Source organism: Rana temporaria, chromosome 4 (genome assembly GCF_905171775.1).
Source record: "Rana temporaria chromosome 4, aRanTem1.1, whole genome shotgun sequence".
NCBI lineage: Eukaryota > Metazoa > Chordata > Amphibia > Anura > Ranidae > Rana > Rana temporaria.
The window spans coordinates 356,839,329-356,848,652 of record NC_053492.1 but is presented as its reverse complement, the minus strand read 5'-3'; positions in this window follow the sequence as shown (position 1 = coordinate 356,848,652).

Here is a 9,324-nt window from a genome sequence, read left to right as displayed (position 1 = left end):
AACTCCCAAACTGCAACTGTCATTTTCACAATTAACAATGCAATTTAAATGCCTTTTTTGCTGTGAAAATAACAATGGTCCCAAAAATGTGTCAAAATTGTCCGAAGTGTCCGCCATAATGTCGCAGTCACGAAAAAAAAACGCTGATCGCCGCCATTAGTAGTAAAAAGAAAAAAAATGCAATAAAACTATCCCCTATTTTGTAAACGCTATAAATTTTGCGCAAACCAACCGATAAACGATTATTGCGATTTTTTTTACCAAAAATAGGTAGAAGAATACGTATCGGCCTAAACTGAGGAAAAAAAAATGTTTATATATGTTTTTGGGGGATATTTATTATAGCGTAAAAAAAAAAGTAAAAAATATTGCATTTTTTTCAAAATTGTCGCTCTATTTTTGTTTATAGCGCAAAAAATAAAAACAGCAGAGGTGATCAAATACCACCAAAAGAAAGCTCTATTTGTGGGGAAAAAAGGATGCCAATTTTGGTTGGAGCCACGTCGCACGACCGCACAATTGTCTGTTAAAGCGACACAGTGCCGAATTGTAAAAACCCCTTGGGTCATTTAGCAGCATATTGGTCCGGTCCTTAAGTGGTTAAAGGAATTTTTATTTTTTTTATTTTATTTAAGCATCATTAAAATTCCTTTAAATATTGTACCTGCTGGGTGTCTATAGTATGCCTGTGAAAACGTCTTTAAATAGCACAATCACCTGCCTGCCAGTAAATTAGGAAGAATGGATCTAACTAAACTATACAGTGTATAAATATATGTACAACACCTGGGATGTATATATATCCTCTACACACTGTAACATTAACTGACTAGCCTACCTACCTGCCTGCCTGCTCTATCTACCTGCAAAAAATGACACTCTCTCTCTCTCTCTTATTCTGTTCTCTGTTAACTGCTGCAACACACTACACAAGGCCATTCTGCAGGCGGCCTTATATAGTGTGGGGTGTGTACTAAACCTCCTGAGTCATAATTGGCCAAAGCCACCCTGGCTTTGGCGAATTATGGCTCTCCGTTTTTTGCGCGCTGTGATTGGCCAAGCATGTGGGTCATAGTGCATGCTTAGCCAATCATCAGCCAGCGATGCCGCAGTGAATTATGGCCTGTGAAACGTAACTCGAATTTGGTGCGAACGACCCGTTTTGTTCGTATTTCGACGAACGATCGAACATACGATGTCCTGTGGTCTGATGAGACCAAGATAAAGGTATTTGGTGTCAGATGGTGTCAGGCGTGTGTGGCGGCAACCAGGTGAGGAGGACAAAGACAAGTGTGTCTTGTCTACAGTCAGGCATAGTGGTGGGAGTGTCCAAGGTGTACATTCAGGAGTTATTATTGTAATACCAAGGTATGATATGCCTTTCTCAGCATATGTATACGGCAATGTATATTTTTTTTATTGTGTTTTTATTAAAAATCTCTGTAAGTATTACATAAGTAAAGTTAACAAATTAATACGATCCAACAAGGAAGTCTAAGTTCAAATTACTCACAAACTAGGCACATGAAATCAATGAACTATTGTGGGTTCATGCTCAAGATAAATTATGCACAAGGAATGTATGCTAAAACATAGCAATAGGAAATACCGGATATTAAGTCACAGAGCAAGGCACAGGAGTCCCAAACTCAGACTGTTCCCAACAATCCCATATTTTATTAAATTGTGGGGTGGCATTGTGTACAGTAGCAGTTAGGTATTCCATTCTCTGGATCTCAGCTATGAGCTGAAGAAATCAAGACCACGACGGAGGTGTATTGGACAACCAACAAAGCGGGATAACTCTCCTGGCCGCCAGTAGGATGTAGGAAATCAGTTGTTTAATAGTGTTGAGCAGAATACGCCATATTCGATTTCGCGATATATCTCGAATATATAGTCGAATATTCTAGATATATTCGCTAAATTCGAATATTCGTGATATTTTATCGAAATGAAATGATTGCGAATTTTCGCTATTGCGAATGCGAAAATAATTGCGAAATTTCGATAACTGCGGTAGGAGCACTCTGATTGGCTCAGAATATTCTTGATATTTTTTCGAAATTTCGCAAAATGCGAATCCGATATTTACTGCGCAATTTCGACAAATGCTGTAGGAGCACTCTGATTGGCTCAGAATATTCGTGATATTTTACAATACAAAATAATTGCGAATATTCGGCAAATGCGGAAGGAGCACTCTGATTGGCTCAGAATATTCTTGATATTTTACAATACAAAATAATTGCGAATATTCGGCAAATGCGGAAGGAGCACTCTGATTGGCTCAGAATATTCTTGATATTTTACAATACAAAATAATTGCGAATATTCGGCAAATGCGGAAGGAGCACTCTGATTGGCTCAGAATATTCTTGATATTTTACAATACAAAATAATTGCGAATATTCGGCAAATGCGAAAGGAGCACTCTGATTGGCTCAGAATATTCGTGATATTTTACAATAGAAAATAAAAAGTGTTTTGCATTGGTGGTGATTCTTTAATCTATCCATCTGTCACAGCCGTTTGTCAATCAAACACCTTGAAGATTGAACACGTTCATGCTGCATGCTTTGGACTTTTTTTCACTTCACATATCAAAGACATTTTTATGAAAGATTATTTTTCTATTATTGGGACTATATTTCTTTATATATTTGTTTCACTGTGTATTTCACAAGTTATTTGCGCTTGCTTATTTTATAATTTGCCCACATGTCTTGTCACTAGACATATTTTTTATTCTTGTAGAGCGACTCCATTTTCTGTCTTGTATTAATTTATGTTGTATAACATTTTTGAGTTGCTGCTGTATTCTCCCCTTTTTTTAAGGTATGCGCAATTTTTTCCTTCTTACAAAAAAAAATAATATCAAACATACAAATATTCATAACAGAAACATACACAAACCCCCCCCCCCCCCTTTTGCATCAGAGACAATCAGAGTTCTCCTACCACAGTTATCGAAAATTCGCAATCATTTTCGCATTCGCATTAGCGAAAATTCACAATTTTTTTTTTTTAATATTCGGCAACATAAAAGGATCGCCTCAGCTTAGCTACTCGGCCCAGGGTCTCTAATCATACCAGCAATGCTTTTAGACGTCGATAGGATGTGATCTGTTTTAAAAATAAAATTGAAAAAATGAGAATATTCGGAATCGCGAATATTCACCGCGAAATTCGAAATATATCGCGAATACTCGAATATGCCATATTCGAGCCGAATATTCGCAATACGAATATTCGTGAGCAACACTATTGTTTAATACAGTAGGTGAAGCCGATTTTGTGTCAATCTCGCTCTCTTTCTCAGCGAGATTGAGCACCTACGAGCCCCATCGCGGGAGCCAGCGCCGAGCTGGCTTGCCGCGATGGAGACAGAGCCGTCATAGAAGCGACGGGAGATCCGACTTGGATTCCCGCCAATTCTACACGTGTGCGGCGTTTGTTATGAATCCTGAGGGGGAAGTCCCCGCCGGATTTTAAATAAAAATCCGGCATGGGTCCCCCCCTCAGGAGCATACCGGACCCTTAGGTCTGTTATGGGTTGTAAGGAGAGCCCCCCTACGCCGTTTTTTTCGGCGTAGGGGGTCCCCCTACAATCCATACCAGACCCGTATCCAAAGCACGCTACCCGGCCAGCCAGGAAGGGAGTGGGGACGAGCGAGCGCCCCCCCCCCCTCCTGAGCCGTACCAGGCTGCATGCCCTCAACATGGGGGGGTTGGGTGCTCTGGGGCAGGGGGGCGCACTGCGGCCCCCCCACCTCAGAGCACCCTGTCCCCATGTTGATGAGGACAGGGCCCCTTCCCGACAACCCTGGCCGTTGGTTGTCGGGGTATGCGGGCGGGAGGCTTATCGGAATCTGGGAGCCCCCTTTAATAAGGGGGCCCCCAGATACCGGCCCCCCACCCTAAGTGAATGAGTATGGGGTACATCGTACCCCTACCCATTCACCTGCAAGAAAAGTGGTAAAAACACAAATAAACCACACAGTGTATTAAAATATTTTATTTTTCTGCTCCGGAGGCCGCCCCCTGTCTTCTTTATTAGCTCTTTTACCAGGGGGGGCTTCTTCTTTGACGTCTTCGGGTGGGTGGGGGCCGCCGTCTGGTTCTCTTCCACCGCCGGGGGGGGATGGCTTTTAAAAAAGCCCCCACCCCCCCGGCGGGTTTCCTCCGGCGTCTTCGGCGGGGCTCTTCTTCTTCCGCTATCCCGACGGGTCTTCTCAACTCTCCGGGGTTCTCCTTCTGTCTTCGCCGCTCTCCGGTGTTGACTCGTCGCACCCCGGTTCTTCGTCTCGCAGTCCGGTCCCTTCTTCCGTGCTGTACGTCTTCTTCTGTGCTGTGAGTTCTTCTTCCGCGCTGTGACGTCATGTTCTTCACTTCTCTTCTTCTCCCGATGTTGACTCGCCGGTCCTCCTCGCTGAAATGACGGATGCGCGCCTTGCATCGGACCTATATAGGCCTCGCAGTCCCATCATGCTCTGTACCTACCCATGTGATACCTACCCACGTGGGTAGGTATCACATGGGTAGGTACAGAGCATGATGGGACTGCGAGGCCTATATAGGTCCGATGCAAGGCGCGCATCCGTCATTTCAGCGAGGAGGACCGGCGAGTCAACATCGGGAGAAGAAGAGAAGTGAAGAACATGACGTCACAGCGCGGAAGAAGAACTCACAGCACAGAAGAAGACGTACAGCACGGAAGAAGGGACCGGACTGCGAGACGAAGAACCGGGGTGCGACGAGTCAACACCGGAGAGCGGCGAGACCCCCCGGATAGCGGAGAAGACCCGTCGGGATAGCGGAAGAAGAAGAGCCCCGCCGAAGACGCCGGAGTTAACCCGCCGGGGGGGTGGGGGCTTTTTTAAAAGCCACCCCCCCCGGCGGTGGAAGAGAACCAGACGGCGGCCCCCACCCACCCGAAGACGTCAAAGAAGAAGCCCCCCCTGGTAAAAGAGCTAATAAAGAAGACAGGGGGCGGCCTCCGGAGCAGAAAAATAAAATATTTTAATACACTGTGTGGTTTATTTGTGTTTTTACCACTTTTCTTGCAGGTGAATGGGTAGGGGTACGATGTACCCCATACTCATTCATTTAGGGTGGGGAGGCCGGTATCTGGGGGCCCCCTTATTAAAGGGGGCTCCCAGATTCCGATAAGCCTCCCGCCCGCATACCCCGACAACCAACGGCCAGGGTTGTCGGGAAGGGGCCCTGTCCTCATCAACATGGGGACAGGGTGCTCTGAGGTGGGGGGGCCGCAGTGCGCCCCCCTGCCCCAGAGCACCCAACCCCCCCATGTTGAGGGCATGCAGCCTGGTACGGCTCAGGAGGGGGGGGGCGCTCGCTCGTCCCCACTCCCTTCCTGGCTGGCCGGGTAGCGTGCTTTGGATACGGGTCTGGTATGGATTGTAGGGGGACCCCCTACGCCGTTTTTTTCGGCGTAGGGGGGCTCTCCTTACAACCCATAACAGACCTAAGGGTCCGGTATGCTCCTGAGGGGGGGACCCATGCCGGATTTTTATTTAAAATCCGGCGGGGACTTCCCCCTCAGGATTCATAACAAACGCCGCACACGTGTAGAATTGGCGGGAATCCAAGTCGGATCTCCCGTCGCTTCTATGACGCGCTTGCTGGGATGTGCTGTCACTATTCCAGTGAGTGTGAGATGCCGGCGAGATCTCGGCACCCTGTCGCCGAGAATCAGCGCGACGCTGTCGTGCTAAAAGCACAATATCACAAACACCTACTGTAGGTTTGGCAATACCGGGGAAGGGAAGACCCAGTAAGTAATGAATAGGATCAAGCGGAAGGGACAAATCTAACACTTTTCTGGAGTAACCTCATCACCTCAATCCAAAAGGGCTGCATCTTAGAACATTTCCAGAAAATATGAAACAGTGATCCCACTTCAAGTTTACAATGCCAACACATAGCTGAGCAGGAGCCAGGAGAGATCATACCTATGGAGTCCTATACCAGAACATCAGGATTTTAAGGGAAGTCTCTCTCTGCACCACACATTTGGAGGATTTAAAAGTACGGTTGAGCGAACTCGAACTGTAAAGTTCGGGTTCGGTACGGACTTTTGTGTTTTTTGTACCCGGACCCGAATCCGAACAATTTGCTGTAAGTTCGGGTTCGGGTCCGGTGTTGGGCAATGTAATGGCACGCTGCAGGGCAGCCAATCACCATTTGTTTTACTCCTGTGACCTAGAAGCCATCACAGCCATGCCTACTAATGGCATGGCTGTGATTGGCCAGTGCATCATGTGACCCAGCATGTGACCCAGACTCTATATAAGCTAGAGGGACATAGCACAGCTTGTCACTCTGCTTTAGATAGGGTAGGGAAAGGCTGCTGCTGATCTGATCTGAGGGAGAGAAATATATAGGAGTCAGACTGTCCTGCTACAGAAATCATATTACACCAGCGCTGCATATGTTCCTGTGAGATACTCTGCATTAGAAACTTTAGGGAAAGGTTCCTGATTGTTCTTATAGGGAGAGAAATATATAGGAGTCAGTCCTGCTTCACAAATCAAATTGAAGCAGCACTGCATATGTTCCTGTGAGATACTCTGCATATTGCACCAGCACTGCATATGTTCCTGTGAGATACTCTGCATATTGCACCAGCACTGCATATGTTCCTGTGAGATACTCTGCATTAGATACTTTAGGGAAAGGTTCCTGATTGTTCTTATAGGGAGAGAAATATATAGGAGTCAGTCCTGCTTCACAAATCAAATTGCAGCAGCACTGCATATGTTACTGTGAGATACACCCTTTATATACTTTTCTTCTATTGTGCTATTCAAAAAACATCCATTTAGGGAAAAAAAATGTTGCAGTGTTTCCTCCAGTGTTTGCAGTGTTTCCTCCATATCTGTACGTGTGAGATAAATACTTTAGCCAGTGTTCTTCTATTGTTCTATTCAAAAATCACCCATTTAGGGCAAAAATATATATTTTGCAGTGTTTCCTCCAATGTTTGCAGTGTTTCCTCTATTTCTGTATGTGTGAGATAAACACTTTAGCTTGTGTTCTTCTATTGTTCTATTCAAAAAACACCAATTTATGGCAAAAATATATATTTTGCAGTGTTTCCTCCATATCTGTAGGTGTGAGATAAACACTTTAGCTAGTGTTCTTCTATTGTTCTATTAAAAAAAAACATTTAGGGCAAAAAAAAATATTTTGCAGTGTTTCCTCCAGTGTTTGCTCCATCCCACAGGACTTGTCCGTACCTTGTGCAGAATAGACACGTATACCGGCCTTACCCAGCCATTCTTGTATTTCTGATCTTTCTCACTCTTTTGGGGTGTACCCTAATTTAAAAATAAAATAAATTAAAAACAAAAAGCTGTGTTGGCTACCTCGTCCTCCTCCACCGCCGCTTCCACCTACACCGCCACATCCACCGTGCCACCTCAACCTCCATATGGACCTCGTCCTCCTATGTCAAGATTTTTTTTTTATGTTATTTTAAGTTATTTCCCGATACACATTTATTTGCAGAGTACTTGCCATGCTCTTACCGACATTTTGCTGCCATTTGCAGCCCTCTAGCCCTTTCCATTAGTTTTATAGAGATATTTTAGCAGTCAAAAGTCCGGGTCCCCATTGACTTCAATGGGGTTTGGGTTCGGGGTCATTTTCGGGTCCCGAACCCGGACTTTTTTCCGAAGTTCGGCCGAACCTGTCGAACCTGAACATCCAGGTGTCCGCTCAACTCTATTTAAAAGCAGAAGTACAAATCGTGTCCCACATCTGAGAGGTAATAGGCCTTTGTAGCAGATGTGCCCACCTGCGCATTTAGGAATGAGTATCTTCAGTAAGAGGAGTAGCTTCATGAAGAACGCGGTATATAAAGGACACTTATGCCGTGTACAGATGATCGGATTTCCGATTAAATAAAATCCGATGGAATTTTCCGTCAGAATTCCGAAGAAGCTGACCTTCATCAGTCTTGCCTACACACTATCAGACTAAATTCTGACAGTCCAAAACGCGGTGACGTAAAACACTACGACGAGCCAAGAAAAATTAAGTTCAATGCTACCGAGCATGCGTCGACTTGATTCTAAAGAATGCATGGATTTTTCTCTGATGGAATTCCAGCCCAGATATCTGCTAGCACCTGCGTTTTGCCCCACCGCCCAGCCCAGCTCAGCCCACCCAAGTGCAGTATCGATCGATCACTGTCACTTACAAAACACTAAACACATAACTGCAGCGTTCGCAGAGACAGGCCTGATCCCTGCGATCGCTAACAGTTTTTTCGGTAGCGTTTTCTACATTTGCTGACAGATCAGGTGCTTTTTTACCTGTGAATCTTACTAGTGTACCAGTGAATTTAGAGCCCAAAATGGCAAATCGAAGGTACACTAGTGAAGAGGCCTACGAGTTTCTGAGCCTGACAGATAGTGAAGAGGAGGTCACGCATCTGTCAGATTCTGGCTCAGAATATGATCCTGTAGATGACAGTGGCTCCATGTCAGATAGCTCTGTCGACAAAGTTGTGGTCCCTGCTAAGGCCAGGCGTACCTGACCCCATTCTGATGTTGTTGAGGAGTAAGAACCGCAGGACCCTTGTATGGAGCAGAGAGCCAGTACTAGCGCCGCTATTCCTTCTGGTGAACTGGCAAGCACCAGCGGCCTAGTACACTCTGGACGTACATCCAGCACTGCAGTAACACTTGGTCCCATAAGTGCAGTTCAAGCTGGCGAGGTGGCAAGCACAAGTAGAGTCCCACTGCCACCAAAAAGAAGACAAAGACAGGCCCATTGTGCCCATAGTGTAGTGTCCTTATTGCAGAATTCGCCAATCCTGATTGGGTCCCCACCACTTCTGCAGCACCCGTACTTCCCCCATTCACTGGCCAACCCGGAATTCAGGTGGAAAGTTGTTTTTACGGCACTTGATATTTATTCACTGTTTTTCACGGAAGATCTCTATAGATCTATTGTGGACCAGACTAATTTGTATGCTGGTCATTTCATCGCCATTTGTCCCCAGTCCGCCCTTGCCAGAGAATGGAAACCACTTACGGTTTCCGAATTTAAGGTCTTTCTGGGCCTTTCCCTCAACACGGGCATACATAAATTTCCGAAGTTGCGGACGTATTGGTCCACACATCCACATGACCATATGCCCGTGTTCTCTGCTTCCATGGTCAGGAAACGATGCAAGGGGATCTTGAGGTTCATGCACTTCAACGACAATGAACTTTGTCTTCCTCGTGGAGAACCTGAATACGATTGGCTCTACAAAATTTGGCCCCTCATAAACCACATAAAACGAACGTT